Below are 10085 nucleotides of genomic sequence, written 5' to 3'. Positions count from 1 at the left end.
GGACAAGTACATCTCGGCACACGGAAAAGTGAGGGCCAGAGTGGAGTCCTCACCTCCTCCTTCCCCAATTCCCAATTCCCCTTCCGGCTCCTCTGCATCTCCCTCTCCCGCTCCCCTCGCTTTACCTCCCCTCTCCGTTTCTATCCTCACTCTCTCCTCCGTGTCTCTGTCTCCCGCCTCCCTACCCGCTACGCCGTGTTTATCTCTCTCTATCTCACCCTCTCTGTCTATTCTCCCCCCTCACCGTAACAGCTCTATCTCCCCCTTCTCTGTCGCTATAACTCTCTGCATTCTGCCCACACCGTAATATCACTGTAACATCTCTATCACCCATCCTCCCCCCACTCCCCACACTATCTCTGACCCAGCTATCTTTATCAGGCAGTAGCAAGCCAAGGGAACTGGAACATTCCCCGGTCATTGGTTCAGGAATGGGGATGGAACCTGGGTCAAGCTCCTACGCTGACTTGGATTTGTTACCTGGGTTTCAGCACCTAAGTTACAGGGAAAGGTTGAACAAATTAGGTCTTTATTATTTGGAGCGAAAAAGGTTGAGGGGGGACTTGATAGAGGTATTTAAAATTATGAGGGGTTAGAGTTGACGTGTATAGGCTTTTTCCATTGAGTGTAGCGGAGATTCAAACAAGAGGACATGAGTTGAGAGTTAGGGGGCAAACGTTTAGGGGTAACACGAGGGGGAATTTCTTTACTCAGAGAGCGGTAGCTGTGTGGAACGAGCTTCCAGTAGAAGTGGTAGATGAAGGTTCTATATTGTTTTTAAAAACTCAATAGGTATATGGACAGGAAAGGAATGGAGGGTTATGGGCTGAGTGCAGGTCGGTGGGACTAGGTGAGAGTAAGCGTTCGGCACGGACTGGAAGGACCGAGATGGCCTGTTTCCATGCTGTAATTGTTATAGGGTTAACCTCAAACTCCATGACACACAAGCCTTCACAGAACACATCAGCTCGGTGGATGAAAACATCAACTTTACACCGGACGCGTCGAGAACAATGGACTGCCTTTTTTAGACTGTGGAGTCCTTATCAAAGGAAATGGAGATCTGGATATTGAAGTTTACAGGAAACCAACACGGACAGATCACCATCTACGGTTTGACTCTGATCACCCATTAGAACATAATTGTGGGTTATCAGAACACGACATCACCGCGCCGAGTGTAAGCCCACCAATATCACAGCTAAAGACAGGGAGCGCAGGTATTTCAGATAAAACTTCAAGGCGAGCGGCCACCCGGACTGGCCCTTCGTCAAGACAGCAACAACAAAAATGAACAGCAGTGACGTCAGCCCAGCAGACAGCCGTAAGGAGCAAAGCAAACGGAAAAACAGAGTCTTGCCATCCGAAGCTGGAGCTTCAGAGAGACTCAAAAGGGTTTTCAACAACCACCCCTCCTTCTCCACTCCCTCTCCCTCCATCCCACACCCTTCCCTTTCTCGCCGTCCCTATATAACTTTTTCAACCCTCTACCTCTCCCTATATCTCTATGACCTCTCTCTCAAACTCCTGCTATGACATGCTGACTATCCTGTTATCTCCCTCTCCAGCTCGTTCCGTTTCTCTACTCTCTCTATCACTCTGCCTTTCCATCTCACTGCACTCCTCACTGAGCCGTCTCTGAATATCTCCCCACTTCCTTTCTCCCCTATCCTTTCAGCCCTCTTTTCTCTCTTCCCTCTCTCTCCCATTCCCACAGAATTGTCACCTGACGGCTCGAACTCACCTCCCGAGGTCAGACACAGAGTGAATCTCCCTCCACACCGTCCCATCACACACTCCCGGGGTCAGACACAAAGTGAATCTCTCTCCGCACCGTCCCATCAAACACTACCGGGGTCAGACACAGAGTGAATAACCCTCCGCACCGTCCGATCAAACAATCCCGGAGTCGGAAACAGAGTGAATCTCCCTCCACACCGTCCCATCAAACACTCCCGGGGTCAGACAAAATGTGAATCTCCCTCCACACCGTCCCATCACACACTCCCGGGGTCAGACACAGAGTGAATATCCCTCCACACCGTCCCATCAAACACTCCCGGGGTCAGACACAGAGTGAATATCCCTCCACACCGTCCCATCAAACACTCCCGGGGTCAGACACAGAGTGAATCTCCCTCCGCACCGTCCCATCAAACACTCCCGGGGTCAGACACAGCTGCAAGCACCTCCACACGGTCCCATCACACACTCCCAGGATCAGAGACAGAGTAACGCTCCCTCCAGACCGTCCCATTACATACTCCCGGCGTCAGACACTGAGTGAATCTCTGTCCACACCTTCCCATCACACACTCCTGGGGTCAGACACAGAGTGAATCTCCCTCCACACCGTCCCATCAAACTTCCCGGTGTCAGACACAGAGTGAATCTTCCTACACACCGTCACATCACACACTCCCGAGGTCAGATACAGAGTGAATCTCCCTCCATAGCGTCCCATCACACCATCCCGGAGTCAGTCACAGAGTGAATCTCCCTCCACAACGTCCCATCACACACTCCCCGGGGTCAGACACAGAGTGAATCTTCCTCCATACCGTCCCATCACACACTCCTGGGGTCAGACAAAGAGTGAATCTTCCTCCACACCGTCCCATCACACACGCCCGTGGTCAGACACTGAAGGAAGCTCCCTCCACACCATCGCATGCACACTCGCAGGGTCAGTCACAGAGTGAATCTTCCTACACACCGTCACATCACACACTCCCGAGGTCAGATACAGAGTGAATCTCCCTCCATAGCGTCCCATCACACCATCCCGGAGTCAGTCACAGAGTGAATCTCCCTCCACAACGTCCCATCACACACTCCCCGGGGTCAGACACAGAGTGAATCTTCCTCCATACCGTCCCATCACACACTCCTGGGGTCAGACAAAGAGTGAATCTTCCTCCACACCGTCCCATCACACACACCCGTGGTCAGACACTGAAGGAAGCTCCCTCCACACCATCGCATGCACAATCGCAGGGTCAGTCACAGAGTGAATCTCCCTCCACACCGTCCCAACACACACAACTAGGGTCAGACACAGTGTAAAGCTCCCTCCACGCCGTCCCATCACACACTCCCGGGGACAGACACAGAGTGAATCTCCCTCCACACCGCCCCATCACACACTCCCGGGGTCCGACACCGTGAATCTCCCTCCACACCGTCCCATTTCACACTCCCGGGGTCAGACTCTGAGTGAATCTCCCTCCACACTGTCCCATCCCACACTCCCGGGGTCCGACACAGTGAATCTCCCTCCACACCGTCCCATCACACACTCCCGGGGTCAGACACAGAGTGAATCTCCCTCCACACCGTCCCATCACACACACCCGTGGTCAAACACAGAAGGAATCTCCCTCCACACCATCCCATCGCAAGCTCCCGCGGTCAGACACAGCGTCAATTACCTCCACACCGTCCCATTACATACTCCCGGGGTCAGACAAGGAGTGAAAATCCCTACACACCGTTACAGCAAACATTCCCAGGGTCAGACACAGAGTGAATCTCCCTCCACCGCGTCCCATCACACAATCCCGGGGTCAGACACGGAGTGAGTCTCCCTCCACACCGTCCCATCACACACACCCGGGGTCAGACACAGAGTGAATCACCCTCCACACCGTCCCATCACACACTCTCGGGGTCCGATACAGAGTGTATCTCCCTCCGCCCCGACCCATCACACACTCCCGGGGTCAGACACAGAGAGAATCTCCCTCCACACCGTCTCATCACAGACTTTCGGGGTCCGACACTGAGTGAATCTCCCTCCATACCGTCTCATCACACACTCCCGGGGTCAGAAACAGAGAGAATCTCCCTCCACACCGTTTCATCACAGACTTTCGGGGTCCGACACAGAGTGAGTCTCCCTCCACACCGTCTGATCACACACTCCCGGGGTCCGACACAGAGTGAATCTCCCTCCACACCGTCCCATCACACACTCCCGGGGTCAGACACAGAGTAAAGCTCCCTCCACAGGGTTCCAGCAAACACTTTAAGGGTCAGATACAGACAGAGAGTCTGAAACGCAGCCGTTATCAGACACGTAATGGAGCTCTCTCCCTTCATCTTTCTGCCCCTCTCACCTCTGGAAGGAGACCGCGATTCCATCTTGGCGAACTTTGCATTCATGGAAGCATCGCTCAGTCCTCCTGTCGAGGACCCTCTGCGTGTCTGAGCTCAGCAAGGGGAAGTAACCGTTGTCAGTGGAAGCCCGTGTTGATAAAGGGATCAGAACGACACAAACAAATACCGGATGAGCAGCTGATAAAGAGACCAGGGGGAGGAGAGAGTTTGAGGATTTTGGGGAGGGTGATCGAGTGAGTCGAGGGTGGCGGGGCAATGAATAGTGAGAGTGGGGAGATAGGGGGGAGGGAGAGAGATAGGTGTTGCCGGAGAGAGCGAAGTGGCTAACAGGGGGCAGTCTGGTTAGAGAGGGTGAGAGAAGTGGGAGTTTGAGGCGTGACCTGGGAAAGTAAGAGATGGAGACGGCAAACGTGAGGACAGGGAGACTTGGAGAGGGACTGAGAGACAGAGGGAGTAAAGAGAGGGCGAGCAAACAGGGGAAAGAGAGAGTAAGAGATGGAATGTGAGGGACGGAGAGGAGAAGGGGGACGAGAGGGAGAGCGGGAAGGGTGAAGATGGGCTCATGGAAGGGAGGAGTGAAGGAGAGTGTATGACGATAGAGGGAGAGAGTTCTCGAATGAGCGGGAGAGGAAACAATTTGAGCGAGGGGAGTGGGGAGGGAGGGGCGTAGAGAGAGAGGACAGGCGCAAGGAGTTGGAATTGGAGGGAATCTCGGTGGTATTTGTGTCACTAATGCACAGAATCCATGGTCCTTGAGATTTACATCGCCCCGGCGGTTCCTGGTTTGATCGTCGGACGCTTCCACTGCTCCGGCTCATCCCCTCTGTCCATGAGAAACCGCGGCCCCGGGACAAACACCCAAACCCCACAGAGGTGAGTGAGGAACCCCCACCCTCCCCCCTTCTCTTGCCGTCTCTGACTGTGTGTCTCTGTCTCTCCGTGAAGACTCACAAAACCAGGACAAGTACATCTCGGCACACGGAAAAGTGAGGGCCAGAGTGGAGTCCTCACCTCCTCCTTCCCCAATTCCCAATTCCCCTTCCGGCTCCTCTGCATCTCCCTCTCCCGCTCCCCTCGCTTTACCTCCCCTCTCCGTTTCTATCATCACTCTCTCCTCCGTGTCTCTGTCTCCCGCCTCCCTACCCGCTACGCCGTGTTTATCTCTCTCTATCTCACCCTCTCTGTCTATTCTCCCCCCTCACCGTAACAGCTCTATCTCCCCCTTCTCTGTCTCTATAACTCTCTGCATTCTGCCCACAACGTAATATCACTGTAACATCTCTATCAACCATCCTCCCCCCACTCCCCACACTATCTCTGACCCAGCTATCTTTATCAGGCAGTAGCAAGCCAAGGGAACTGGAACATTCCCCGGTCATTGGTTCAGGAATGGGGATGGAACCTGGGTCAAGCTCCTACGCTGACTTGGATTTGTTACCTGGGTTTCAGCACCTAAGTTACAGGGAAAGGTTGAACAAATTAGGTCTTTATTATTTGGAGCGAAAAAGGTTGAGGGGGGACTTGATAGAGGTATTTAAAATTATGAGGGGTTAGAGTTGACGTGTTTAGGCTTTTTCCATTGAGTGTAGCGGAGATTCAAACAAGAGGACATGAGTTGAGAGTTAGGGGGCAAACGTTTAGGGGTAACACGAGGGGGAATTTCTTTACTCAGAGAGCGGTAGCTGTGTGGAACGAGCTTCCAGTAGAAGTGGTAGATGAAGGTTCTATATTGTTTTTAAAAACTCAATAGGTATATGGACAGGAAAGGAATGGAGGGTTATGGGCTGAGTGCAGGTCGGTGGGACTAGGTGAGAGTAAGCGTTCGGCACGGACTGGAAGGACCGAGATGGCCTGTTTCCATGCTGTAATTGTTATAGGGTTAACCTCAAACTCCATGACACACAAGCCTTCACAGAACACATCAGCTCGGTGGATGAAAACATCAACTTTACACCGGACGCGTCGAGAACAATGGACTGCCTTTTTTAGACTGTGGAGTCCTTATCAAAGGAAATGGAGATCTGGATATTGAAGTTTACAGGAAACCAACACGGACAGATCACCATCTACGGTTTGACTCTGATCACCCATTAGAACATAATTGTGGGTTATCAGAACACGACATCACCGCGCCGAGTGTAAGCCCACCAATATCACAGCTAAAGACAGGGAGCGCAGGTATTTCAGATAAAACTTCAAGGCGAGCGGCCACCCGGACTGGCCCTTCGTCAAGACAGCAACAACAAAAATGAACAGCAGTGACGTCAGCCCAGCAGACAGCCGTAAGGAGCAAAGCAAACGGAAAAACAGAGTCTTGCCATCCGAAGCTGGAGCTTCAGAGAGACTCAAAAGGGTTTTCAACAACCACCCCTCCTTCTCCACTCCCTCTCCCTCCATCCCACACCCTTCCCTTTCTCGCCGTCCCTATATAACTTTTTCAACCCTCTACCTCTCCCTATATCTCTATGACCTCTCTCTCAAACTCCTGCTATGACATGCTGACTATCCTGTTATCTCCCTCTCCAGCTCGTTCCGTTTCTCTACTCTCTCTATCACTCTGCCTTTCCATCTCACTGCACTCCTCACTGAGCCGTCTCTGAATATCTCCCCACTTCCTTTCTCCCCTATCCTTTCAGCCCTCTTTTCTCTCTTCCCTCTCTCTCCCATTCCCACAGAATTGTCACCTGACGGCTCGAACTCACCTCCCGAGGTCAGACACAGAGTGAATCTCCCTCCACACCGTCCCATCACACACTCCCGGGGTCAGACACAAAGTGAATCTCTCTCCGCACCGTCCCATCAAACACTCCCGGGGTCAGACACAGAGTGAATAACCCTCCGCACCGTCCGATCAAACAATCCCGGAGTCGGAAACAGAGTGAATCTCCCTCCACACCGTCCCATCAAACACTCCCGGGGTCAGACAAAATGTGAATCTCCCTCCACACCGTCCCATCACACACTCCCGGGGTCAGACACAGAGTGAATCTCCCTCCACACCGTCCCATCAAACACTCCCGGGGTCAGACACAGAGTGAATATCCCTCCACACCGTCCCATCAAACACTCCCGGGGTCAGACACAGAGTGAATCTCCCTCCGCACCGTCCCATCAAACACTCCCGGGGTCAGACACAGCTGCAAGCACCTCCACACGGTCCCATCACACACTCCCAGGATCTGAGACAGAGTAACGCTCCCTCCAGACCGTCCCATTACATACTCCCGGCGTCAGACACTGAGTGAATCTCTGTCCACACCTTCCCATCACACACTCCTGGGGTCAGACACAGAGTGAATCTCCCTCCACACCGTCCCATCAAACTTCCCGGTGTCAGACACAGAGTGAATCTTCCTACACACCGTCACATCACACACTCCCGAGGTCAGATACAGAGTGAATCTCCCTCCATAGCGTCCCATCACACAATCCCGGAGTCAGTCACAGAGTGAATCTTCCTCCACACCGTCCCATCACACACACCCGTGGTCAGACACTGAAGGAAGCTCCCTCCACACCATCGCATGCACACTCCCAGGGTCAGTCACAGAGTGAATCTCCCTCCACACCGTCCCATCACACACAACTAGGGTCAGAAACAGTGTAAAGCTCCCTCCACGCCGTCCCATCACACACTCCCGGGGACAGACACAGAGTGAATCTCCCTCCACACCGCCCCATCACACACTCCCGGGGTCCGACACCGTGAATCTCCCTCCACACCGTCCCATTTCACACTCCCGGGGTCAGACTCTGAGTGAATCTCCCTCCACACTGTCCCATCCCACACTCCCGGGGTCCGACACAGTGAATCTCCCTCCACACCGTCCCATCACACACTCCCGGGGTCAGACACAGAGTGAATCTCCCTCCACACCGTCCCATCACACACACCCGTGGTCAAACACAGAAGGAATCTCCCTCCACACCATCCCATCGCAAGCTCCCGCGGTCAGACACAGCGTCAATTACCTCCACACCGTCCCATCAGACACTCCCAGGGTCAGACACAGAGTAAGGCTCCCTCCACACCGTCCCATTACATACTCCCGGGGTCAGACAAGGAGTGAAAATCCCTACACACCGTTACAGCAAACATTCCCAGGGTCAGACACAGAGTGAATCTCCCTCCACCGCGTCCCATCACACAATCCCGGGGTCAGACACGGAGTGAGTCTCCCTCCACACCGTCCCATCACACACACCCGGGGTCAGACACAGAGTGAATCACCCTCCACACCGTCCCATCACACACTCTCGGGGTCCGATACAGAGTGTATCTCCCTCCGCCCCGACCCATCACACACTCCCGGGGTTCGACACAGTGAATCTCCCTCCACACCGTCCCATCTCACACTCCCGGGGTCCGACACAGTGAATCTCCCGCCACACCTTCCCATCACACACTAAAGGGCTCAGACAGTGTGAATCTCCCTCCACACCGTCCCATCTCACACTCCCGGGGTCCGACACAATGAATCTCCCTCCACACCGTCCCTTCTCAAACCCTCTGGGTCAGACTCAGAGTGAATCTCCCTCCACAGGGTTCCAGCAAACACTTTAAGTGTCAGATGCGGACAGAGAGTCTGAAACGCAGCCGTTATCAGACACGTAATGGAGCTCTCTCCCTTCATAATTCTGCCTCACTCACCTCTGGAAGGAGACCGCGATTCCATCTTGGCGAACGTTTCATTCATGTAAGTATCGCTCAGTCCTCCCGTCGAGGATCCTCTGCGTGTCTGAGCTCAGATAGGGGAAGTAACCGTTGTCAGAGGAAGGGTTGATAAAGGGTTCAGAACGACACAAACAAATACCGAATGAGCAGCTGATAAAGAGACCAGGGGGAGGAGAGAGATTGAGGATGTTGGGGAGGGTGATCGAGTGAGTCGAGGGTGACGGGGCAAGGAATAGTGAGAGTGGGGAGATAGGGGGGAGAGAGTGAGATTGGTGTTGCCGGAGAGAGAGAAACGGCTAACAGGGGGCAGTCTGGTTAGAGAGAAAGAGAGAAGGGGGAGTGTGAGGCGTGACGTGGGAAAGTAAGAGATGGAGACGGCAAACGTGAGGACAGGGAGACTTGGAGAGGGACTGAGAGACATAGGGAGTAAAGAGAGGGTGAGCAAACGGGTGAAAGAAAGAGAATAAGAGACGGAATGTGTGGAACGGAGAGGAGAAGGGGGACGAGAGGGAGAGCGGGAGAGTGAAGAGGTGCTCATGGAAGGGATGAGTGAAGGAGAGAGAGTGACGATGGAGGAAGAGAGTTCTCGAATGAGCGGGACAGAGAGGAAATAATTTGAGCGAGTGGAGTGGGGAGGGAGGGGACTAGAGAGAGAGGACAGGCACAAGGAGGTGGAATTGGAGGGAATCTCGGTGGTATTTGTGTCACTAATGCACAGAATCCATGGTCCTGGAGATTTACATCGCCCCTGCGGTTCCTGGTTTGATCGTCGGACGCTTCCACTGCTCCTGCTCATCTCCTCTGTCCATGAGAAACCGCGGCCCCGGGACAATCACCGAAACCCCACCGAGGTGAGTGAGTAACCCCCACCCTCCCCCCTTCTCTTGCCGTCTCTGACTGTGTCTCTGTCTCTCCTTGAAGACTCACAAAACCAGGACGTCCATCTCGGCACAAGGAACGGTGAGGGCCAGAGTGGAGTCCTCGCCTCCTCCCTCCGCAATTCCCTACCCGCCTTCCGGCCCCTCTGCATCTCCCTCTCACGCTCCCCTCGCTTTACCTCCCCTCTTTCTTTCTATCCTCACTCTCTCCTCCGTGTCTCTGTCTCCCGCCTCCCTACCCAATACGCAATGTTTATCTCTCTCTATCTCACCCTCTCTGTCTATTCTACCCCCTCACCGTAAGAGCTCTATCTCCTCCTTCTCTGTCTCTATAACTCTCTGTATTCTGCCCACAACGTAATATCACTGTAACATCTCTATCACCGCCCCCCCCCCCCCCCCCCGCCACCCCA

This window comes from Hemitrygon akajei, unplaced genomic scaffold (genome assembly GCF_048418815.1).
Source record: "Hemitrygon akajei unplaced genomic scaffold, sHemAka1.3 Scf000033, whole genome shotgun sequence".
Classification (NCBI taxonomy): domain Eukaryota; kingdom Metazoa; phylum Chordata; class Chondrichthyes; order Myliobatiformes; family Dasyatidae; genus Hemitrygon; species Hemitrygon akajei.
Note: the sequence above shows the minus strand (reverse complement) of the source record.